Source organism: Sus scrofa, chromosome 10 (assembly GCF_054392235.1).
Source record: "Sus scrofa isolate SSC_HxYL_T2T_F1_AM1 chromosome 10, Sscrofa_HxYL_maternal_Yorkshire_Landrace_v2.0, whole genome shotgun sequence".
NCBI lineage: Eukaryota > Metazoa > Chordata > Mammalia > Artiodactyla > Suidae > Sus > Sus scrofa.
This window is the reverse complement of record NC_139392.1, coordinates 61359443-61386685: the sequence shown is the minus strand read 5'-3', so window position 1 is coordinate 61386685 and position 27243 is coordinate 61359443. Positions and strand designations below refer to the sequence as shown.

Below are 27243 nucleotides of genomic sequence, written 5' to 3'. Positions count from 1 at the left end.
ACTATATATATAGTTTACATATATATAATTTCCTATTAGTCACTAAATTAAGTCCATTATTTCTATAAACTCATTACATCTTTGATAGGAAATTAAAGAAAATCATTATTTTCTCATGATTGCTTATCATCGAATAATACTCATTACTCAGTAGATACTAATAAGCTGACAGAAACAAATTTCAATCCATGAAAGATAGAGACTCTGCAGCTCTGAGAGATGATTGGTACAAAACTGAGATCACTTTTCCTATTCTGCTTTTTTAAAATCACGCTTCCTGGCAATCTCATTATTTCCAAAGATTGTTATAGACCATTATATGTTTTAATTTAAAAATAAACATTAATCCATGCATTGCAGTTACCATGAGGAAGCAAAGACACAAGAAGCTAATAGGAAAAGTAAAGGATTTAATTATAGCTGACTTACTTAAATTTATTTATTTATGTCTTTTTAGGGCCACACCTGTGTTATATGAAAGTTCCCAGGTTAGGGGTCAAATTGGAGCTTTAGCTGCCCACCTATACCACAGCCACAGCAACGCAGGATCCAAGCCATGTCTGCAACCTACGCCACAGCTCAGGGCAATGCCAGATCCTTAATCCACTGAATTAGGCAAGGAACCAAAGCTGCATCCTCATGGTTACTAGTCAGGTTCATAAATTGCTGAGCCACAATGAGAACTCCAACAGCTGATTTACTTAAATTTAAATGATAACTCCAAAAACTTATTTGTACTGGATATCCCGCACACTAGATGATGTATCTAAATATTATCAGTTATTTTAATAAGGTTTCTGGCACACAAAGGTAGTCCACTTAGGCAGTGAGGAAATTAACAAAATGAATCAAAGAAAAATCCAAGAGAATATATGTGAGGTTAAAAAGAGTATCACAATGGTATGTCTTTTTTTTTACATTAATGGTTCTGAACTAGTAATTTAAATAAAAGAAAAATAACTACTCAACCCACAGGAATAATATTAACATTCTTTACTTATGCTCTGCATTAATAGTGCCAGGTTTCATCATTATTGTCCTTGACCATGGAAATGAAATTAGATGAATCTTATTCTGTTTACAAATGATAAAGAGAGCTATGTCTGCAAATATTATTTTATTAGGAAAAGACTAAAGAAGGAAAGAAAATGCAGTGTCCTTTGAAGGTCACTATTTATACAGATGTATTCATTTGCAAGAACACACATAACAAATCTGTTCCTTTATGTATTAATAAAGTAATTTCATGGTTGAATAAATTTACGTAATTAGCTAACATGCTTTAGCATAATAGTGCCTTTATCCATACTTGGTGAGTGATATTCAAACCAGGAACACTGATATGTAACCTATGAATAACATAGTATTAAGGGTTTCTTAACGACGGTAAAATGTGTATATAGCATACTCTTTTTACAAGGCACTTTCCTATGCATCATTGAATTTAATCTTCAAAATAACCAAGACAGTTGCTTACTTAGCATAGGAGTTTAATTTCTAGTAAGCATATGTATAAAAATGAAGCACAGGAATATTAGAGATATCTTTCCCTAAATTCATTTGTTACAAAATTAAAACCAAAGCATAACTCTCCTAGTTCCTAATTGTACAATATTTCCCTTACAATTACAATCCTTATTTTTCCTTTTCATTTTGTGCCCTAGACCTTAGTAACTAAAATATGTATTTAAGCTGGCAACATGTCTCTGACTTATTTTCTGTCTCAGAGCTGGAATGAATACCCTTTCTCCCACTTTTTAGATTTTTTTTAAATTTTTTGTTATTATTATATTTTTAATAGTTATTTCCCCAATACTTTTTAGATTCTTATCCTGACTTTAAAACTGCCCCCTGCTTTAAGTTCTATCCAACATTACTGGCTCATAGTGACTCCATTCAGTAACAGTTCCTAGTTAAATACTGCCATCCTTGGTAATATTCAGAATATTAGAATTTAAATGTAACACACTAAATTTTAATTCTCTGCTTTTCTCATATTTACTTGACTGGGAGAAATACCTCTTCCCATATTCTTATCAATGTATCATTTATTCCTCTATATTGTGTTTATAAAAACCCTCCCTTATATAATGATAGGGATATGTTCTACGGTAAAACTTTTTTTTCTAATTATCACGTGAGCCTCCAATTAGTTGATAAGGTCTGTCTTAAATTGAAAGCAGTAAGTGATGAAGAAGATACGATTTTAAAAATGGCAAAATCATTGCTATTTTTTGGCATCAACTCATTTCTTATAAACAATGATAATATTTAGGCACAAAAGTTAAATTAATTATAGTTAATTAGTTATAATATTATAATTATCATTATGGTAAAAACCTTAGCATGTCTCTGTAATCAAGAAATAAATGAGTAATACTAATAAACTTAATTGGCCAAAATCATAAGGCACAAGGCATGCTAAAGGACAGAAAAATTGTTCAAACAGGAACCTGGTTATTTTTGTTATTTTAGTTTTCTTTACTTGGATATTGATTATGTCCAATAATTCTTTAATTTTAATCAATTTATCATTTAGTTAATGATAATTTTATCATTTATAATTTATCATTATAATTATTAATGGCTTTGAATATAGCAAGTACGACCATTTCAAAGTTACGAACATTATTTATGTATGTTCACATTCAGAACATGTCAACAAGTTTTTATATAGTGTATAGAATGATATTTATTCTTTACAACCAATTGGAATACCCCTTGAATAAAAATTAGACTAGCCTTGAATATATCATGGCCTTGAATGACATAAAGTATAAATAACTCTTTGCTACTAAATGAGGTAGATTCACAATTGGTTGGTATTTTAATAAATGGTCTTTGAAAATGCTTCAGTTAAGCAAAAATTAGATTTACCTTACATTTTCATATATTACCCTGTAAAACAACCATTAATGAGTACAAGGGGATAGGCATGTATATGTTAAAACACCTTCACACCATAGAGGTAACTGGAAAGCCACATGCAATAGAAGAAAAGTAGGTACATTTACTAGTACATTTACTATGGAAAACAATATAGAGGCTCCTCAAAAAATTAAAAATAGAATTACCATATGATATGGCATTCTCACTTTTGGGTATACAGTTGACCCTTGAACAATTTGGAGTTGATGGTTGGGGACCTCAATACAAATGAAAATCTGCCTACATGTTTATAGCTTGCCCTCCAAATCTGGGGTTCCCCATTCAAGATTCAACCAACTTCAGATAATGTAGTACTGCAGTACATATTTATTGAAACAAATCTACATATAAATGGACCCATACCATTCAAATCTGTGTTGTTCAAGGGTCAACTGTATATCCAAAGGAACATTATCTCAAAGAGACTCTTATGTTCTGCGGCATTGTTCACAGTCAGGATCCAACATGTGTAAACTACCTAAACGTCGATTAGTCTATGAACAGATCAAGAAAATGTGTTATATGTATACAATGGAATATTATTCAGCCTTTGAAAAGAAGGAAATCTTATCATTTGTGGCAACATGGATACAAATGGAAGGATTTATGCTAAGTAAACTGGCTGAAATAAAAGGCAAATACTGCATGATATCACTTACATGTGGGGGAAAAAAAAAGAAAAAATAGACAAACTCATAGAAACAGAGAGTAGAAAATAGATGCCAGAATGGGGAAAATAGGGAGAAGTTGATAAAAGGGTACAAAGTTTCAGTTATAATTGAGGACTTAATGTATAAAAAACCCTGAAGATTTAATATATAACATAGTTAACTTGGTTGATAACACAGTAAAGTATGCAAAAATGCTGAACTGAAGAAAGTTTAAGGGAGAGGTTCTTTACAGATATGCTTGTTAGACATAGGAATGGCAAAATGCCCAAAACTAAAAGCAAGACCTCATCACCAACCTGGCCTGACAGGGCAAGGGCAAAAGACAGTGTTGTCAGAGCATGAAGACACCTTGAACTCTAGAATAGAAGCCATTTAATAGGTGGTACAACAACAGAACACTGACAAGGCCAGTGTGAAAAATAACTTCCCTATTTTCTTATTTCTCAGTCACTTCTCATTTCTACTGGAGACTATCATTAGCAAAATCTAATCAGATAGTTAACTACAAGAAATACAGAGTTGCAGTCCACCGAAATCAAACTCCAGCAGACTGGACAAAAGAGGCAAAGAATGGATTAAACGAGACAACACAAAGGCGTAATGAGAGACACCAATCAGAAAGTTGAACATGAAAAGAATCAGAAATCATTGCATTCAAGTATACATTCACTGTGCACATCTATTTTCTCATCTTGCAGAGAAATTTAAAATTTATATCTACTGTCACCTAGTGTTGTATCTCTTCCACCCTTAGTAACTGTAAAAAAATAAATAAATGAAACCTATCTACATTTACATCTTTGTCTATCAAATGTGAATATGTAATTTAATGAAGCTTAAGATTTCCTGGATCTCATTCTATGTTTTAATTTTATTTAACAACAGTGATTTGTCAGACAATTAGAATGAACAAAGCCCTTGAAGAGCTATAGTAATTAAAATTCTAAAATTAAGCACAATAGATAGACAATGCTTTTTACTATGTTAATAAATATTTTCCTTAGTACAAACTGATACATTATTTTCAATCGATTTGCATAGTTATTTCTCTTTTTAAAAATCTCACAGAACATTTTAACTATATCATTTCTCACCAGATATAATAATAGCTCTAATTACTGTACATTTATATAGTAAATTTTGTAGTGGAAAATGATAGAGTGGAAAGCATTTCTGAAAGAAGAGGGAGAGCCGGAAAAGCATCTTGGAAAGCATGATTACCTTGTTGTTCTAGAAATGTTATTTGTCACAACAAACACCAAGTGACACTGAGATTTTTCTGGCTAAATTCAAATTAATTTACTTAACTAATAGCAATTAATCATTGTTTATCATTAAGAAAAAAGCCATGGGCATTTTCAGATATAAGAATGCTTATACCCAGAGTTCCCATCGTAGCACAGCAGAAACAAATCCAAACTAGAAACCATGATGTTGTGGGTTTGATCCCCGGCCTTGCTCAGTGGGTTAAGGATCCAGTGTTGCCCTGAGCTGTGGTGTAGGTCTCAGGCGCCGCTCGGATCTGGCATTGCTGTGGCTCTGGTGTAGGTGGGCAGCAACAGCTCTGATTAGACCCCTAGCCTGGGAACCTCCCTCCATATGTGGCAGGTACGGCCCTAAAAGGACAAAAAAGACAAAAATAAAAAATTAATTAACTAAAAAAAAAAAAAATGAGAATGCTTATACCCCCATGAAATATTTTTATCTTTTATCTTGGCCTGGGAAAATCATTAAGGGTGAAGTCATTGCTTGGTGTGTTACAAATAGATAGGTAGTTACTGAATGGAACTTCATTTAAAACATGAGGAAGGTAGTTCCCATTGTGGTTCAGCAATAATGAACCTGACTAGTATCCATGAGGATGCAGGTTTGATCCTTGGCTTTGCTCAGTCGATAAAGTATCTGGTGTTGCCATGAGCTGTCGTTTAGGTCATAGACATGGCTTGGATTCTGTGTTGTTGTGTCTGTGGCATTTTTTTTTTCAGGTAATTACTACCTATTTTAACAGCAAGGCATTTGTAGACAATTAAAAATTGCTGATATGTCTATATTTGATCAATTTCACTTAAAGACAAGTTTTATTCATCTACTTCTAAATTATCAGGGAATATCTCAATATTATTTCCAAACTGTCTATATGTTCTAACTCAGTTTGAATGTTGGTCCAACACTGGACAACGATCATGGACTTTATTTTCTCATCACTACAATGGCTATGGTAATAATATACCCTGTCACCTTGTGTTGAAATTAAGTTAAATGAAGTAGCAGATACTAAACTCATTTTTTTAATTTTCTAGTTTAGAATATGCATTTTTAAAAATCTACAAGGAGAAATGATGACTCATGGTTAATATCCTTTAAAGAAAAGCCTCAGTCCAAAGTTAGAACCAAGCTACTATTCTGTTTACATCATAATTGCTGTTTTCCATAGTGTGTGGGGGTGAGTGTGGGGAATCAGGCTTGTTTTTGTACCTTATAAATCTTCAATCTTTACTATTTTTCTAAAAAATAAAAGCAATGCACATCTTTAGAAAAGCCATAAATTATAGCTTTCCATAATGCAGGATTATAGCAGAATCTACTACTTTTCTGAAAGACTGATTAAAAGTCGTTTTTATTTTGATAGCTGATTTATTCCCTACACAAATTTGAGTTATGAGATCTTAAAAACTGGTAGAAATTAAAGGTACACAAAGATATGTACATATAACTGTTCACTGCAGTGCTGTTTATGACATTGAAAATTAAGAAATAATCAATCCATTCCATAGGAGTTTGTTTAATTATGGTACACATCCACCCATTTAATGTTGTAGTTACTAAAAATGCTTGAGAAAAAAAAATCATCATATTGATTTTAAAAAACCACACACAAAACATGTATTGAGGCATGTATAAAAATAAGCATGTTTGGAAGAATCTTCAAATAATGATATGAGTAGTTAGCTTTAGAAATCCAATTTCAAGTGATTTTCAACTTTTTTTCTGTTCAATTTGAGTATTATTTTCTAAATGAGCCCACTTCATTTTGATAACAATAAAAAGTATAGCTTTGCTTATTTAGATAAAGAGTAGAAAATTCTGCCATTAAAGAGCAATTAGATGGTTATTTGACTACAAAAAATGCAAACTAGTGACAGACAAATTGATCTCTTAAAACTTACGAACCAAAATGAATGAATGTGTACAGCTCAGAGTGAACTCCTTTTCAAAGTAGAAATACATATGGAGACTCCTCAAAAAGAAAAACATCAAAAATTAACAATTAAAAAGTACACTAGGAAGAGAAGATAATAGTGCAAGAAACCAGAATGCTATTTCAATTTACACAAAAATAAATGACTTGGGGAAGAACCATACTACATAAATGTAATTTCTAAAATATATGGTTTAGCTCAGAATTACAAAAAAGACTAGAAGGAGACCTATATGGAATGGAAAGCCAGAAATAGTCTCTGAGAGGAAAATGAGTTATATTTTAATACACTAGAAAATAGCCAATGCTGATTGTTTTCAGGACTCTGCTGGAGAGGAAAAAAATAGAGACAAGATGAAGCATTATGACAGAGGTATAATATAGTCAAAGTCAAATCAATATAGATAAATATGGAGTTTGGTTATGCAAGGTGATGTGTTTACCTACAGTCAAGCATACATGTTGGGCAATAGTAGAAATGAGATTGGAAATTTAGGATGGGTTCATTTGAAGAGAAACTTGAAAAATTCGCCTCAGGCCTAATTTGGTAGACAATAAAATCGTCACCATTGTGTATTAATGCTAAATGGGATTTCAGTCATTCACTCCAATTTTCTGTAATTCTTAATGAGGAAACTGTTGCTGTTAAAGGTTTAAATGGCTTGGTCATAATAATGGTGAAAACATCTAACTCCAATCACATTCCCACTGCACAACAGAAACAGTAGGATCTTGTAATGATTATTTTGTGTACAGTAATCTCTAAACTGTATGGAAGACATAAAGCAGGATTTAATGGAAGTAAAAACAAACTAGAAAGATCAAAAAGCACTTTCAAAGGAAGATGTAAACATAAAAATTGAATGTATTATTTGGAAATGAGTGTCAAGTAAGAATTTTCCATGGAAACTGTGACAAAATTTAATGAATGTAAATATTGTGAACTGAAGAAGAAAACCATCAGTGCTAGGTTTCTGAGGTATTAGACTTTGATGCAACTAGGCATTATTTAATGTTAAATTGCTAAAAGCAATGGCGTATTTATGAGAAACTAATCTATAGATTAGTTCTTATGAGGGAGTAATAATGTCAATTGAAGTTAACACTTCAGAGACATATGTGGAATCAAAATAGTTTGATTCAGAGTTCAGAAATCAGAAAATTTTAATTTTTATTTAAAAAATCCTTTTTAGAAATAAATTTATGTTCCAAATCTTGTCCTATGCATATCATCAGAAAGAAACTTGGGCTTTAAGGAATGCACTCAAACATTTAGTTTGTCTGTTGAAATTAGCAAACTGTTCTGGGGGGGAAAGAAAACGTTAAATGGAATAACAATTATCATGTCATAGGGAATTTCATTCCAAAATTTCAGACCAACAGTCAAATTGGGATCTTTCAGAAGACACAAATTCCTCTCTCTCATTTATTCCCATCCTCTCCTCCCCTTTCCCCTCACCTGCCCTCCTTTTCCTTCTTCCCTCCCTCCTGCCCCTCATTCCCTTCCTCCATCCTCTAAGTACACACTACTGCCAGGAGTTTGGTGGAATGTAAATGCATTGCACTGAAAATAACATACTGAGTTATTGCTATATTGCCATGCTATATTTAAGTACTTTATATAATTTATTTAAAATTGCCAGCATGCTCAGATTTCTGCCCTTTATTTTCTTCTTAATCAATTCTCAATTTATCTGTGCTTTTCTAAACACCCATGACATAAAATTATCTATTTTCTTTTATGTACCTTCATCTCTCTGGAAATAAGGAGCTCTTATTCTGGCTTCTTGAGGTCTTTCTCTTTTATTCAGGCTAACCTACATGGAAAATAGCCCTTGACATTGCATGATGCTGTCTCTTAACAACATTACTTGTGACAGGTCTCTCCTTTTGGTGGCTTTGTTATATTTTTCACAGCCTACCTTACAACTTTTATAACTGATCTGCCTCTATTTGTCCTTTCCCAGACAAAGCCATGGATTCTTGCATAGCAGAGTAATGGTACAGGTATGAATAAATCCTTGGAAGTTACAGGCTTTCAGATTACAATGTAAAATTTGAAGTTTACACAATAATCACATGACAGGAAGAAGAAAGGCAATGAATAATCTAAAAATGAGATGTATTCTAAAAATGTTCAAATCTTTTAAAAATATGGGGAGCATATGAATATATAATTACAACTCAGGACATATACCCATTTTTGTTAAATTTTCCATTTACTTCTCTTGTATTCATTTTTATTTTGTCTTTTCAGGGCCCTACCACTGCATATGGAAGTTCCCAGGCGAGGGGTCAAATCAGAGCTACAGGTGCTGGCCTATGCCACATTAACAGAAATGATAGATCCAAGCCACATCTGTGACCTACAGCACAGCTCACTGCAATGCCAGATCCTTAACCCATTGAGTGAGGCCAGGAATTGAACTTACATTCTCATGAATACTAGTCAGATTCATTACCACTGAACCACGATAAGAACTCCCTCTTATATTCATTCTGAAATACTCTATTGCTTATTTATTTTTACTGTGAAAATGATTAATATAAAATTATTGCACATGTGGAAACATGTGTGACATGAAACAATTTGACATGTCACAAAAATTTTTACTTTCAATTTGGGGATAAAATATACTTGTGATCAACTATAACTTGATGCATAAAATACTAATTTTTCTTCCAGATATTTCTGAAGTAATATCCATAAATTCTCAATATTTAAACAGAAATATTTATCAGTACACTGTACATGACAGTTAAGATCTTATTCATTGATTTAGAGCATATAAATCCCACAAAAAAGTATTCCTTTCATTTGTCAATAATTAGTCATCTATTTTTCTCTGGGTAATACAATCCAAGCAAAACTTCTTAAAATATATACATATACATATATATATATTTCATTGTGTACATCCTCTCACCCAAAGATGTTTTGTTCATAGTTCATAGAAATGTCTATTTTGTATATTAATACTGCTGGAAATCATATCACTATGGCATTCCTTATACCTGTGGTTGAAGGAGTAAAGATAACAGTCAGCTTTTTAATGCTCTGTGCAATCCCAAGGTATGGTTGAATATTCGTTCTGTCAAAAGGGCTGTGGGCAGAGACATCATATGCCTACTCTATGTCAAAGCTTGAAGAGTCATCATGATGCCTCAAGTATCCTCCCTTGATGCAACAACTTAGAAGAGCACATATCCCAGAGGATAGTTATTAGATATTGGAGGTTCTATTACACTGGATCCCTGAGTGACTGTATGGAACAAAGAACCCCTGGAACATGTAGATAAACTTTTACTGTGTTAAGCTCCCAAGACTGTGGGATTGTTGACTATCACCACATATTTAAGCCTAATAAATATTCATTTTAGTATTAATACTTTCTATATACTGTGTACCAGACACTTTTTAAAAATTAATCTGTGTTAACATTTGTCTGAAGTATGTATCAGTCTTAGTCACTTATAATATGTCTTTTCTAATTATTTGCCTTTATTTTGCCTTTTAATTACTTTAATTTGTAGAGTCAAAATAATATTTCTACTTTTACTTCTCTATCCTGCCATAATCTAGAAAATAAACTCTTATAAGAACATCTGTACAAATATATTACTGAATCCAAAAACACATAAAGTTATATGAAAGTAAAGTTTCCATTTTGCTAAAATTTTGGGGGTTAGGTTACACTGGACCAACTTCTAGATAAGAGATATAGCAGAGCTGAGGAGATATTTACAGTGCTAGAGAGTAAGAAAGATAGTTCTATGTGATTTTTTGAAAACTCTTCTAACATGGAATGATGTAAAGACAATTTATATTTAGATGGCTTGAAATTTTGTAATGTGGACATGTTTTATTTTTAAAATATATATTCTAAATTTCCAGTGTTTTGAATAAAATGACATAAAAATTTTCTAGAAAAATGGTCACAGAGAAAAAAAACATTTGACATAAGAAATATAAATAACCTTGAACTTGTGGACAACATTCAACTCACCAGATACAAAACAAATACAAATTAAAACAGCACTGAGATACGAGTTTGACTATCTTATTGGCAAACACTGAAAAGAATTATAGGAAACAGAGTTGGCATGGTGTGAAGAAATTCACTATTTAAAGATAGCTTTTTTGGAATGAAGAGTGGTGCAAATTTCCCCTCAATTTATGTCAAAATATAGCAAATACTTTCCAGAAAATTCTAATTATGGTGGAAATAACTGAAAGCAGCTATAAAGTCCAGATTAGGAGATTCAAAAAAATTAAGAGGAATTCACTTGGAATACAAGGAAGTCAACTTACAGATGGAGTAGAAATACATCTAAAGACAAGTAAATGTATTCATTTTAACAAACTTTTTTTCATCAAATACTCTTTATTCTATAATTGTGTCATAGATGTTCTAACCACCAAGGGTGTGAGCAAACACATCCCTGTGCAAAGGTACTGCATATATTCAAAGGTAAAAGAGTACTGCATATATTCAAAGGTGATAAAGGTATTGAAAATGGAAATTGAAAAATGTGATAAGCAATCATGGGGTGAGGGTGGGAGAGTTGGGGGTAGGTATTTAGAGTGGACAGCAAAATGAGGCTTTATTGACAAGCGCCATTTAAACTGAGATTTAAAAAGCCTGACATAGCTGACGGAGAAGTCATCTAGACAAACAAAATGCAGAAATGAGCTTGGTGTTCAAAGAGAGCAGGTTAGAGCCTAATGGGATGCAGAAAGAGTGCTGGGGAACAAACTCAGTTAGATGACCAATTAATTAGGTACTTGTAGGCCAGGGTAAGGAGGGTGGACATTATGTCAAGAAATGAGCCTGAGATTTTTATCAAGGGAAGGAAGGACTTGCTGACATTGTAGAAATATGTGTGATTTATGTCAAAGAGTTCTGCCTATGTTTTCCTCTATGAGTTTTATAGTGTCTGGCCTTATATTTAGGTCTTTAATCCCTTTTGAGTTTATTTTTGTATATGGTGTTAGAGAGTGTTCTACTTTCATTCTTTTATATGTAGCTTTTCAATTTTCCCAGCTCCGTTACTGAAAAGGCTATCTTTCTTTCACTGTATGGTTTCTCCTCCTTTAACATAGATTAGTTGACCATAGGTACTTGGGTTTATATCTGGGCTTTCTAGCCCATTCCTTTGGACTATATTTCTATTTTTGTGCCAGTACCATATTATTTTGATGAATGTAGCTTTGTAGTATTTTCTAAAGTCAGGAAGCTTGATTCCTCCACTTTCATTTTTCTTTTTTAATATTTCTTTGGCTATTTGGAGTCTCTTATGTTTCCATACAAATTTTAAAATATTCTGTTCTAGTTCTGTGAAGAATGTCTTTGGTAATTTGACAGGGATTGCATTGAATCTGTAGATTGCCTTGGGTAGTATAGTCGTTTTGACAATATTGATTGTTCCAATCCAAGAGCATGGTATATCTTTCCATCTGTTTGTGTCATCTTTGATTTCTTTCATCAACGTTTTATAATTTTCAAAGTATACCTTTCTGTTCTTTTAGGTAGGTTTATTCCTAGGTATTTTATACTTTTTGCTGTGATTGTTAATGAGATGGTTTCTCTGATTTCTTTTTCTGATCTTTCTTTCTGGCTGTTAGTATACAGAAATGCAATTGATTTTTGTTTATTAATTTTGTATCCTGCAACTTTGCCAAATTCATTGATGAGTTCTAATCCACCTCCTAGGATAATGACAATAAAGACACAAATAAACCAATGGGACCTAATCAAATGCAAAAGTTTTTGCACAACAAATTAAACTATTAAAAAAATGAAGACAACCCACAGAATGGGAGAAAATCTCTGCCAATGATGCCACAAAGGCCTAATATCCAAAATATACAAACAACACATGCAACTCAACAACAAAATAAGCAAACAACCCAATTGAAAATTGGATAGAAGACCTGAATAGATACGTCTCCAAAGAAGACATATGTATGGACAACAGGCATATGAAAAATGCTCTATATCACTAATTATTAGAGGAATCATATCAAAACTACAATAAGGTACCATCTCACACCTGTCAGAATGTCCATCACTAACAGTCAACAAATAAAAAATGCTGAAGAGGGTATGAAGATAGAGGTACTCTCCTCCACTATGGGAGGGAAAGTAAATTGGTGACTACTGTGGAAAACAATATGGAGGTGCCTATGTTCCTAGCAGCAGTATTTATAATAGCTAAAACATGGAGACAACTTAAATGTCCATCAGCAGATGAATAGATTAAGAAGATGTGGTACATATATAGAATGGAATATTACTCGGCCCTAAAAAAGACAAACTAATGCCATTTTCAGCAACGTGGATGAATCTGGAGACTCTCATACTAAGTGAAGCAAGCCAGAAAGAAAAAGACAAATACCATATAATATCACTTATTTGCAAATCTAAAATATGGAACAGATGATACTATCTAAAAATAACAAATGAACAAACAAAAACAGAAGCAGATCATGGCCAAGAACAGCAGATTTGGGGTTCTCAGGGGGGGAAAGAGGAGAGAGTAGGATCGGTGGGCATTTGGGGGATTTTTTTGGATGCAAACTCTTGTATTTGAAATGGATGGGCAATGGGATCCTACTGTACAGCACAGGGCAATGTGTATGATTGGGTCACTTTTTTGTACAACAGAACTTGATGAAACATTGTAAATCAACTATACTTTAATAATAGTTTTTAAAAAATAAAAAAAGTATAATAACATTTCCTAAAGAAAAAAATAAAAACATAAAAATGAAATGTCTGAAAGCTGTGCAGAAATAGACTGTAGAGGGAGTTAAAGACAGAATCCAGCAACTAGTAAAGTGAATGTTGCAGTCATAAGGGAAGATGCACACTGTGCTTTATGGAATGACTGGCCAGCATGGATCTGTTGTATAGCACAGGGAACTCTACACAATATTTTGTAATGATCTATGTGAGAAAGGAATCTGAAAAAGAGTGGATGTGTGTATGTGTATAACAGAATCACTTCATTGTAAAGCAGAAATTGTCACAATATTGTAAATCAACTATATGTCTTTATATATGCATACATAAATATCTCTTAAAAATGAAGTAAAAGTGGTTTTGGCCAGGACAGTAGCTGTAAAAATGAAGAAAAGTGAAGTAACTCGATATATGCTGTTGCAGAAGCCTTATATGTGGGATTTGGTGGAAGGGAGGTTTCTGCAGATTTTGGATAGAGCTACTAGATGGTTTATTTGTTGTAACCAAGAGGACTAGAAGGAAAATACATTAGGAATCTGTAGAGGGGAGAAAGCATGACTTCTGTCTTAGTCACTCTGAATATAAAATTGAATTTTAAAGTTAGTTACTGCATATATAAATTTGGGGCTCAAGGGATACGTCAGAGGATACATTTGGGAGTTCTTTGCACAGGTATGGTTTTATAGGTCAAAATAATAGATGAGAACACTAAAGGAGGTGGTGCAGATAGGGAAGAATAGAGAAAGCATTTGGAAGTCTCTTAATAAAGTTCCCCTTTTAAATCTAAGCCCCTTAATATTCACCATAAAATCAATCACATTTTCTTCTTTTCCAGGAATATGAAATGGATACTATTATTTTATTTAATAAGTTGTAGAAAAGCCCACAGTATCACACTTCATATGAAGACCACTCATCAATATTTCTATTTTTCTTTTTTAATTAGTAATTCAGAAGTGAATGCTTACTCTGCTTTCTATTAGGTTAGACTAAATCTATCAGAATTCTTTTCAGGTTTTATTTTTGCAAGATCTATGTGGTATAAGGCTTTTTTCCCCCTCTAACACTAAGCTGACTAAACTATGCCTGTCTACACTTCCTCTGTAAGCAAAAATCACCTGATTCCAATTTTATTTGAACAACCTGATGGTAGCATTCACTTGAATGAAAAGATCATGTGAATTTTTATTGTCAGATGTAATACAATCAGTGATCATTCTTTACAGATTTCAGGATTTCTATTGACTACTTTCCTTAGCAGAACCAAGATATGTTTAGCACTGATGCTTTTAAAAAATAATAATAATAATCTTGCTTTTCTGAGGGGACTATGAAACTAATGTTTAGAGATGTGATGGGGTTGTAGTCCCTCAGACCTGAGCTCACTTGTCTCATGGGTGTGTCTCCCCTCAAGTCACCCCCAAACTCCGCCTCCCCAGAACATACAGATTTTACCTTTTTCCTAATTCTTATTGAATCATGATGCTGTAATAAATTCCTGTGACCAAAAAAAAAAAATCACTTAACAGCATATATAAATGAGGATGTCACCAAGGCAAAAGGCATATTAGCTGACATCACAAAATCAGAAATGGCTTTGATAGTTCATATGTTTAGTTGTTGCTCTCGATGTCATTTTTCATTTTATTTTTAAAATTTTTAAATATTTGATCTCATTTCTTAGACCCATTATCTTTTAAGTCCAGGATTTCTTGGGAAGAAAAAAACAGTGGTTTCACTGTAGGGACTGACCTGGGAGCAAGTGACTTCATCTTTTTTCTTACAATGACTACATTTGAACATGATTTATTGCCCAGTGTAGAGAAAAACAAAGTGAAATTATAGAAAGAGCAAAACAAACAAAAACATTACATTGAAACTACACATTTTGATGTAATATGACCAGAAAACCCAGTCATATTTCTGTATTTTTACTAAACATATCACTGGAGAGATAGGCAAAACTTTAAAGAAGGAATGATATCCTCATACGTAGAACTCTGAGAACATAAACTACTCATTCTCTTTTTCCTTCTTATGTTGCAAGGACTTGAACTTCTGTGTTTAATTCTATTTAGGCTGCACATAGAGCTCTAAGCATTATCAGTTGCCATTGGAATGAACATAAACAAGCAAGAAATATCATTGATTTCCAACCAGATAGTAAATTCTAAAATCATTCTCTGTATTCACATATATGATACTGGGATTAATAATCATCTATCCTTAAGAGTGATTTCAAACTCAGTCAGATCCTTCATACTTAAAGTATAAACAAATTTTAAACGTTTTATAATTAACACCAAGGCATTTTCTTATGTCTCTAAAGCCTAGTCTTTCTTCCTTAAGGAAGATATCAATGAATGAAGCCAGCTACCCCAACCGCTTTCCTAGTTAACGTAACGTGAAAGATGAAGAACATAAAGAGGCATGTGAATCTCAAGAGTTCTTGGTCTCTGATGAGAAATATGCCCTCTGATGTGTCTGGATATGATTTAGCACTTCCCTTCCACTCCGCTGCCTGGTGCGACTACAGTGGACAGTCTGAATTGCTGCCTAGGTGTCATGCTATAAATTCCACAATCAACACACTCACTAGGATGGACATCTGACATTCAGTGGTGGAAGTGAGCAATAATAACATGTTAGAAGCTGCTCTCTGAAAGAAAGTTTTGAACACAGTTGCTTAATACATACTGGAGATATTCCTGACCTTTAGAAGGAAACTGCTTGCTTCTCTGTCTTATCATGGATCTCCCATATACTAAGAAATAGCTGGAGAGTAAAAGTTATTCAAATGATCTTATACAAATTAGAGTGCCTTGTGCAATATCCCTAATTATGAGTGACCAGGCCATCTCCAAAATATCCCTTAACTCATAACCAGGAAAGTGACAAAGGGTAGTTTTGTCACTCTCGTGGTCTGTCCAAATCTGAAACTTCAAATGTTCCTCTTAGAGGATCAACTTATATCCCTTCTAAAAATCTATGAGTGAGTCAGAGGACTGAAGTGACTCTACTGTCACTACTGTTAAAAACATTTAAATGGTCTTACCAGTGCATATGAACTCTCGCTGGCTTCCCGTAGTGCCTTTTGTGTAAGGCACAGGGCACATTATAATCTTTCTGGTATCTTCCATTATCACCTGGGTTTTAATAGACCTTCTGTTTATTGATTTCTCTACCTAAGTAATCATTCTTGAATTGATGTATAATGCAGCTTGTGCTAAATAATTGATAGTGTGGAGATTTATGAGGAAAGCTATGACAGGCCAGAGGCTGTGGTGGAAAAGAGGCTTGGCAGTACAGCAATAAATGCAGTCAGAAGAGGCCAGTGCTGTCAAGATAGGAATATCATATGATTAATTGCTCTATTACCTCTCCCTGGTCTACGGAAAGGCAAGAGGAGATTAAAAAGAGGAGTAGAAAATAAAGCAGCTTGTTGAATGTGGCTTCCTCTTATTTATTTATTGGAGTAGAGAGTGAGGGAAAAATGCCTCAGTTTCTGCTACATCTTTACTTACCAAAAGCATGTAGCAAGAACTGAATCGGTTGAAGTGTTACGGAAAAGCATTGCTATTCCGTAATTATAGATTCATTATATTAATGTTACAAGGCTATTCATAAAGAATGGCAATTTTTAAGGAATAGGCATTGTTTTGAATGAGTTACTGAGGGAAATGGTAATGCCAAAACTGTTATCACAGTGACCATGAACTAAATCAGAAGAGTCCTAACAACAGATAAAACAAAGCTTTGTGGTTAAAATATGTGGTTTTGTTTTCAATCACTGTTATGTTGAAATTTGCCATATGTAATGTATATGATTATAAAAGCATACTCTATTACACATGCACATATACCCACACTCACATACCAATATGGCTTTCACAAAGGGAAAGAGAAAAGCCACATTTACATTATATTAAAGCATATAATTTCAATATCATCATGAATTTCAGACTTAACTTTTATGTAATGATACAATTAATCAAAATTATTTCTACTGACAATGCAAACATTTTACATTATTTCTATTGTATTATCATTATTCAGAAAGTAAACACTAAATTTCAAATGACATAATGTCATTTGCAGCAACATGGATGGAACTAGAGAATCTCATACTGAGTGAAATGAGCCAGAAAGACAAAGACAAATACCATATGATATCACTTATAACTGGAATCTAATATCCAGCACAAATGAACATCTCCTCAGAAAAGAAAATCATGGACTTGGAGAAAAGACTTGTGGCTGCCTGATGGGAGGGGAAGGGAGTGGGAGGGATCGGGAGCTTGGGCTTATCAGACACAACTTAGAATAGATTTATAAGGAGATCCTGCTGAGTAGCATTGAGAATGTTGTCTAGATACTCATGTTGCAACAGAACAAAGGGTGGGGGAAAAAAATGTAATTGTAATATATACATGTAAGGATAACTTGATCCCCTTGCTGTACAGTGGGAAAATAAAATAAATAAATAAATAAATAAATAAATAAATAAATTTCAATTTTTTTAATCAATGTAATTGAGCTTCTATAACTTTTTTTTTCTTTGCCTTTTTAGGGCCGCACCCATGGCATATGGAGGTTCCCAGGCTAGAAGTCAAATCAGAGCTTTAGCTGTTGGCCTACGCCATAGCCACAGCAACCTCTGATCCAGGGCATGTCTGTGACCTATACCACAGCTCACAGCAACACTGGATCCTCAACCCACTCAGCGAGGCCAGGGATCGAAACTGTGTCCTCATAGATACTAGTCAGAATTATTTCTGCTCAATCACAAGGGGAATTCCAAACTTCCCTAAGTCTTTATCAGAGGGACAGGCTTGGTTATATGTGTATCATGGACATCAGACAGAACAATATATGTTAAAACCAAATATAGGCATGTATATATTAGAAGCCTTCATTACCAACTTAAGAAATTGGTACTTTGGTTCTTCATGGACACTTTCTATAGTTATTTTATTAGTTTTTTGGTCTCTCTTCTGGCCACCATCTTCTAACATGTGCAGATTTTACCACTGTAACTACCCCCTATTACTTAACTGTTCATGGAGTGATCTTTGAAGCAGAGTATATCACAAGAGAAAACACCACAGCTCACTTGTTAAGCATAGTTCAGATTATAAACATGAATCCTTCTCTCTCATTTATCAAAACAGTATATATTTTTGATGACATCATTTCTTCCATCCAAATCTTGACAATTCTATGAATTTTTACCTATATGTTGACAAAAGCTTTGTGAAGTAGTTAATGTCCACCCAAAAACTTAAATACTAGCAATGCTTTTGAAGATTTTCATAGATGATGACTGATTGATTTTTTTCTACTTATTTAGCTTTAAAAATATGACGAGGTACCCCAGACACTATAAACTGGGATTTGTTTAAAGTATATGTGAATATTTTGTTCTTGTTACTACTTGAATTTGTGAAGTAAATGCCAAAAGAATTACTTCTACTGAAAGAATACTTTGGAAAATTAATAATATTTATTCAATTTTACTTATCCATTTTCAATTTCATACTGAATACTTTCCTAAACTTATTAATTACTGAAAATGAATTTTTCATTAAGTAATATTGGAAATATGTTAATTTACTTACATAGGGTATAATAGCCAAGACTTGTAACAGGTGCAAAGGAGAACAGACAACTATACTTTATTATCCACCAAGAAGCCAGATATTATTTTTAAACATAAATCAGCTATAGAGCAGAAATTGACAGAACATTGTAAATCAACTATAATTGAAGAAATAAAAAAAAATCGGGTTATGTCTTTTCTCTCCTTAAAGCTCTCTGTTGGCTTTCTTTACAACCGCTATAAAATAAGCAAAGCAGACGGGGTAAATCAGATGCTATACAAACCAGTAAACCTGGACCCTAACTCCCCAGGCTCATGGAATATCACTTTCCCCTAAGCTCTCTAGGATCCAGCCCCTTCACCTTCTTCCTCTTCTCCCACTTTGATCATTTACATTAGTTTTGTGTTTAACTAGACCCAGTCTGTCTACAGAACTTTACAAGACAATCCTCTCTTGTCAGAAACCTTTCAATGTAAATGTCACTCTCTTAGGGAGGTCTTCTCTGAAACACAAGTTGCAAGTAACTATCGAATGACTTACTTTATGGATTTTTTTTTATAATATATACCAGTGTCTGAATGTATCTATTCTGCTTATTTACTTGTTATGCATTTTTTTTTTCCTCCCACCTTTTAGCTACTATGGTAGCAGAATAATAGCCGGTCAACGATATTCATATCCTAAACTCTGGAACCTGGGAAGAGGTTATCTAACATGGCAAAAGGCATTTTCCAGATATAACTTGGGTTAAAAACCTTGATATGGGGAGACTATCCTGATTGTCCAGCTAGGCTCGATTTCATCATGTGACTCCTTAAAAATGGAGAACATATCCTGGCTATAGTCAATCACAAAGAGATATGACTACAGAGCAAAGACATAGAAGAATCCAACATATTCTTAATCAATTCATCTGATGATAGACATTTGGGTTGTTTCCATGTCTTGGCTATTGTGAATAGTGCTGCAACAAACATACAGATTGCATGTATCTTTTTCAAGGAAAGGTTTATCTGGATATATGCCCAAGAGAGGCATCACTGGGTCATATGGTAGTTTTATATTTAGTTTTCTGAGGTACCGCCATACCATTTTCCATCATGGTTGTACCAATTTACATTCCCACCAGCAGTTTAGGAGGGTTCCCTTTCTCCATACCCTCTCCAGCATTTGTTATTTGTGGTATATATACACAATGGAATACTACTCAGTCATAAAAAAGAACTAAATACTGCCATTTGCAGCAACATAGTGGGAACCAGAAACTTCTATACTAAGTGAAGTAAGTCAGAAAGAAAAAGACAAATACCATATGATACCACTTATATCTGGAATCTACTATATGGCACAAATAAACCCTTTCACAAAAAGAAAATCATGGATTTGGAGAACAGACTTGTGGTTGCCCAGGGAGGAGGGGGAGGGATGGACTGGGAATTTGGGGTTAATAGATGTAAACTACTGCCTTTGGAATGGATAAGCAATGAGATCCTGCTGTATAGCACTGGGAACTATATCTAGTCACTTGTTATGGAGCATAATGGAAGATAATGTGAGAGAAAGAATGTATGTATGTATGTGTGACTGGGTCACTTTGCTGTATAGTAGAAAATTGACAGAACACTGTAAACCAACTATAATGGAAAAATAAAAATTATTTAAAAATAAATATATAAAATCTGTTGAGACTTAAAAATAAATAAATAATAAAATAAAAAAAGAAGAATCCAACATTGCGGGCTTTGAAGACATAGAAATAGGAATCATAAGCCAAGAAATATAGGTGGTGGTGGTGGTGGGGGTTAGATGAAAAATGTAGGCAAACACATTCTCCGCTAGAGCAGTCAAAAAGACATGCATTCCTGCCAAAACCATGATTTTAAACCCAGTGAGAAACATGTTGGATGCCCAATCTACAGAATTTTAAGATTTTATACTTCTGTTGTTTATCAAGTAAGACTTGTGATAATTTTTTATAGCAGCAATCAAAAAAAAAAACTAATATAACTATAACACTCTTAAGATCAGAAACCTCATTAATCTATTTTACGCGGTGGCCAGAGCCTGAGAGTGTGCCTGGTACATAGACGATGTTCAATATATAATTGTTAAATACAGGAAGTTTCCCTTATGGCTCAGCAGTAATGAGCCCAACTAATATCCATGAGGATGTGGGTTTGATCTCTGGCCTAACTCAGTGGGCTAAGGATCCAGCATTGCTATGAGCTGTGGTGTATGCAGGGCATAGACACGGCTTGGATCCAGTGCTGCTGTGGCTGTGGTGTAAGCCACCAGCTGTGGCTCTGATTTGACCCCTAGCCAGGGAACTTCCATATGCCATAGACGTGGCCCTAAAAAGCAAATAAATAAATAAATAAATGTTGTTAACTACGTAAGTGTATGTAGAGAATATCCAGAAATAAACCCATCCTTAAATGTATACAATTGATAAAATATTCATTTTTAATAAAATCTAGTTAACATATTTATTACGTAATATCATCCATTTTTCTATAGCCATCATATATAAGAATAATCATTATAATAATTATAGTACATTTATGCTAAAATTATCCTCTTTTAGTGCAATGACAGGCTAAAAAAGTCTTATCCCCCTTCTAGTATTTACAAAAGTAGAGAATAATGTAATAAACACTATATACTTATCTCTCAGCCTGAACAATGATCAACTCATGATAATCTTGCTTCATCTCTTTCCTACCAGTTCTCTCTTTTCATATTACTTTGAAGCAAATTGAAAAACCTCATAAACTTTCAACTGCAAATTTGTGAGTTTGTATCTTTAAAAGAAAAGCAACCTAAACGTCCCTTGAAAAAGGGATGAATAAAGAAGATGTGGTACATATATATAAAGGAATATTACCCAGCCATAAAAAGAATAAAATAATGCCATGTGCAGCAGCATGGATGAACCTAGAGATTATCATACTAGAAGTCAAAGACAAATATCATATGATATCACTTAGAGGTATAATCTAAAAAATGATACAAATGAACCTATTTACAAAACAGACTCACAGACTTAGAAAAACAAAATTAAAATTACCCAAGGGGAAACGTGGGGGAAGGGATAAATTAGACTCTTGGGATTAACACATATACACTATTGTATATATAAAATAGATAATCAAAAAGGACCTACTGTATGGCAGAGAGAACTCCATTCAATATTCTGTAATGACCTATTTGGGAATATAATCTGAACCAGAATGGATATACGCGTATGTAAAACTGAATCACTTTGCTGTACACCTGAAACTAACACAACTTTATAAATCAAGTATACTTTGATATAAGATAAAAATTAAATTGAAAAACAAAAACATAAGAACTCACATTCTTTGGTGAACATTTTCCAAGGCTACGAGTTGTTTTTGCACTTTTGATTATGAGTTAGGCTATCTCTGTGACTTGATTTAGTCAGTTAGGTATTAGTGTCTGGGATGCACAAGTTTTTGTGTTTCCTCTCACAGATGGCTTCCCTCTGGGAGCACTTTGGTGAGAATATGTCCAGAGAGAGGAGCCACTAAAAGATGAGGGACTGGAGAACACAGCTAAGTCATCCCAGCCATCTAAGCTAAAACTGTCTTATTTTCATAGTAAAATCATCCTTGCTCAGCTTCTAGCCAGCAGACTCCAGACTTGTGAGTCCAGCTAATCCTAGCTGACATCACTCTCTTACAAATTCATGAGCTAAGCAAGTGCTCATTTTAAGTCACTAAGATTTGACATTGGGTCACATTACGATGGCAGTAAGGAAGTGAAACAGAGCTCTATTTTATAAATCAGAGATGGGGGCAGCAGATATTTCCCAAACTCATTTTGCAGGTTTGAAGAGACCAAAATCTGGAGTTCCCATTGTGGCTCAGCGGGTTACAAACCTGACTGGTATCCATGAGGATGTGCATTCAATTCCTGGCCTCATTCAGTAGGTTAAGGATCTGGCATTGCTGTGAGCTATGGTGTAGATTCCAGACACAGCTCAGATTCTGTGTTGCTGTGGCTGTGGTGTAGGCTGGCAGCTGTGGCTCCAATTGGCCTCTTAGCCTGGGAACCTCCATATGCTGCGGTGCAGCCCTAAAAAGCCAAAAAAAAAAAAAAAAAAAAAAAAGCAAGCAAGCAAGCAAGCAAATTTCTTCAAAGTGGAAACAAAGTGGGACAGCCTCGTTTAAGAAAAAGAACAATAAATTATAAATGGAAAACTAGGTATGCAAGTGAATATATTTTAGACTGAGAAAATAATTTTTAAAAGGCTTGGAAATGTCATTAACTTTCTGTTAAGAACTGTTCAGCCATCCTATCAGAAATGGTTGCATAGGAATACTTCTTAATTGCAATCTGGCTTTCCTTCTAGAATTCTTTACAAACTTAAGTTCTCACTGAGGCCCATGTGCATAATCTATATTTCACTAGTTTCACAGTAAATCTGCTTCCCTCTTCATTTTATAATATAACTTATATAAATAGAAAGTTAAAGTACTATGAAAATAAGATAGTGTTGTAACAATTGTTTTTCTGATGTTGCCTATGGGGAATTTTGGGATAAGGAAGAAAAATATGGATATATGTAGAAGAGTCAGGTTCATGAGGGAAGATAGGTTGTGGGCTACAGAATATCATTAGCCCTGCTTTTCATCTTTCAAACCCCTGGTGCTTTTATACATTTTGTTTATTTAAGGATAAACTCCATTGCAGTGTGAAGTCGAGCTATGGTACCACTGAAGACCTGCCAGGGCCACTGAGATAAGCAACTTAGACAACTTACTGGACTTAACAGTGTAAAATTACATATGACATTTACGTAAAAAGGCAACTGTGCCCATTTAAAAAAAAATCCTTTTTTTTAAACAGATTTCTGTCCTAAATTATTTTTTTCTTTTTATGGATGCACCTGTGACATATGCAAGTTTCAAGGCCAGGGGTCGAATGAGAGCTGCAGCTGCAGCCCATGCCTCAGCCATGGCAACACCGGACCCAAGTCTCATCTGTAACCTACACCACAACTTGTGGCAGTACCAGATCCTTAACTCACTAAGCAAGGCCAGGGATCAAACCCATAGCCTCACAGAGACAATATTGGGTCCTTAACCTGCTGAACCACAATGGAAACTCTTCCTTCTGTTCTTAATTGTGTATAAGAAGAGTACTCAAAATATAGAAAACACTTCTTTCTTAAAAATGCCAAAATCATGAGCTTGATTTGCAGCAGTTAATGAAAGTACAAAGTGGAGCCCCTGTTGATTAGAATATCAATGATTTGAAAGTTTATTTTTTTTAATCTCTTCATCTTTAATTTAACAGCATCTGAATTTTTTCTTTCAACATTTTGATAAGGGTATCAAAATGTTATACATAAAATTTGATTATTTTAGATATTTCTTAATATATTTTAGAAATATTAAATGAACATAAAAATACCAAATATTTCAACTCACTCCACTCTGTTAACAACTAGGATTGTGCTGAATTTATTAGTATGCTGAAAACAGTTCCTTTTCATCCTTACCTTTTCTCAACACATATGTGTTTAATAGGATGAGCAATAAAAGTACCCATAAAATTCTGTCATCAATATTTCAAAGTAGATTAAACTAATTTGAATCTCAGATTTTTTTGTGTTTATTAGAAAGGTTATTACATATTTATTACTACTTTCTTGCTAAAACAGATGGACAATCAATTATAACCAACCTTAAAAGAGTCATTTATGTTACCCTGGTTCTACTTATTTCATATATGTTTACATCTCTGAGTATTTCTTCTCCTGCCTTTGGACTTCACATATTCATAACTATCCTAGCAGTGTTAACAGTCAATTTGGGTTAATTTATGCTGTGGTTAATAACTGTAACTCTCAGCGTATTTCACTAAGACAGGTCAATTTCTCTTTTATATGATATGGCAAGCACCAATTTCAGGGCCTTGTTTCTTGTGGTTACTCAGAGACCTAGGCTGATGGAGGCACTACCGTTTTATGATATACCATATCAGCCTAGTTTCAAGGTCTGCCAGGGGGAAGGGGACAAAGAGAATCCTCAAAAGCTCACATGGCACATCTAGGAGAGAGGAAAATTGGTCAACAAGGGTGACTGACCCCCAAATTGTATTCCCAACACTGTGATTTATAATCTTTCCTCTTACCCCCTTCTTATGAATTAGTCCAAGTAATTCATGTGATTAGAACTTCATGTGTATGGTTATCCTTATTATGCAGAGGAGAAAACGACATGTAAAATTTTAACTAAGGACCTAAAATCACAGACTCAGCTGGTTAGGCTCTTGGCCATTTTTTTTTCAAATTTGGAAGGTAGGACCCTCATTCACACATTGTTCCAAAGTAAAGAAACATCTTCTGCCAACTACATTAATTTTTGATTTGCTGTTCAATAAGCCATATGAATAATTCTTGTATATTTCAAAAAGTGTTCACATAACTAGATTATGTGTGAAAATGATTTATTGGTAATAAAAAGGGGAAGGTGGTATCAAGTTGAAGTTTTCATAAATGAACAATCTTACTGTACCCAATATTCTGTGATAATACATGTGGGAAAAGAATATGAAAGAAAATGGATGTGTGTACATATATAACCAAATCACTTTGTTGTACAGCAGAAATTATCACAACATTGTAAATCAACTATACTTCAATAAAACTTATTTAAAAAATAAATTATTCCACATGCATTACAATTAAAGAAGTCTTACATGTACAAGTTAATCAAACCTGCTTAATAATATAGCCTTTTCTAGTAGAATTTGCATGGTTTCCTTTTCATAATTGAATTATACTTTGCTGTTTTAAGATTTATGAAATCAATGTTAGGGTAGCTGAATGAAGACAGAAAAATTCTGCCTAAAGTCACATTAATCAAAAAGAGTTTTAAAAGTAACAACAACCATCCTCTTAAATTTTTGTTGTTGATGTGCTAAGTTCATTATATTTTGCAAACTATTTTTTTAAGGTTATGGGTTTCAATAATCTGATAAGTCTGGGTCTGGATAGTACAAAAGTTTTAGGCTCTACCTATAAGAAAATAGAAGGAAAAATAAAATTATGGGTTCTAGGAAAAAAAAAACAGGGCATTTGGTCACTGGAAAACTTGAGTGTTATTAATCTGTCTTCCATTTTGGTAATGTGTAAATCAGCTCATTTTGTGGTATCAAATTAAAACCAAGACCCTGAAAGAGAGGAGGTTATTAACCCTTGTTCCCTGGCCAAGTCCCATTTAGATAATTGCAATGTGCTGCAGAACTAAATTCTTCCAGTAATTTCATTTTGAAAAATAAAATTAGACAGCAGATCCTGGCACCCTTTTGCAAATTGTACTGTAGTTCTATAAGTGTACTGTTGAACAGCTGTTATGTTCTACCACTTAAGTGGTTATGTTCCCAATTTTCCAAAATAATTCATTTTTGTAAAAATAATACATTTATATAGAGCACTCCATTTCATGATGTCAATGTTATTTTCATTCAACCCACATAAACAGAGTCAGTATGAGACTGAGAATAATTTCACAGATAATAACACATACGCCTAGAAAAAAGAAAGTACAGGGCACACGGTGAGCCATGGCTCTGCTTCTTTTACAAAGCATTTCCTAAAACTTCTCTAGGATGCTTGTATTTGCCCACACTGTTTCTGTTTATTAGGTTTCTACATGGAATGATTAGGGATTCACTTATATCTCAGGACTGATGAAATTTAGAAATGCAGGATGCATGAAAAATGAAAACAAACATACGTAGAAATCTAAGAATATGAACCAGTCTTCTAACACACCTACTGTGAAGGATTCATTTGGTCATTCTAAAAGATATAAATGACATGCTTTTCAACCCAATGATAAAAAGTAAGATCACTTGATGGTGCCAAGGAAAACATGTAGATGTACAGTTAGGTTTCACAACAGATAGAGGGGCAAGGCTGAGGACTGAGGTAGGTACCCAGTCCTACCTAAATACATACCCTAAATGTGAAGTTCTCTTATCCTTTCTCCTTCAGCTCCCTCACAGCATCTTATCCAAATGTTATGAAGACTAATATCCACTTTATCAAAGAGAAAAAATGACTG

The 27243-nt window shown here is 33.8% G+C and overlaps 1 protein-coding gene across 3 annotated transcripts in view; it reads right to left on the bottom strand.

Annotated features, from left to right (window-relative positions):
* Positions 1 to 27243, bottom strand: part of LOC110255677 (uncharacterized) — a 1749062-nt gene that overhangs the window by 1662900 nt on the left and 58919 nt on the right. The gene's annotated exons all lie outside the window — the stretch shown is intronic.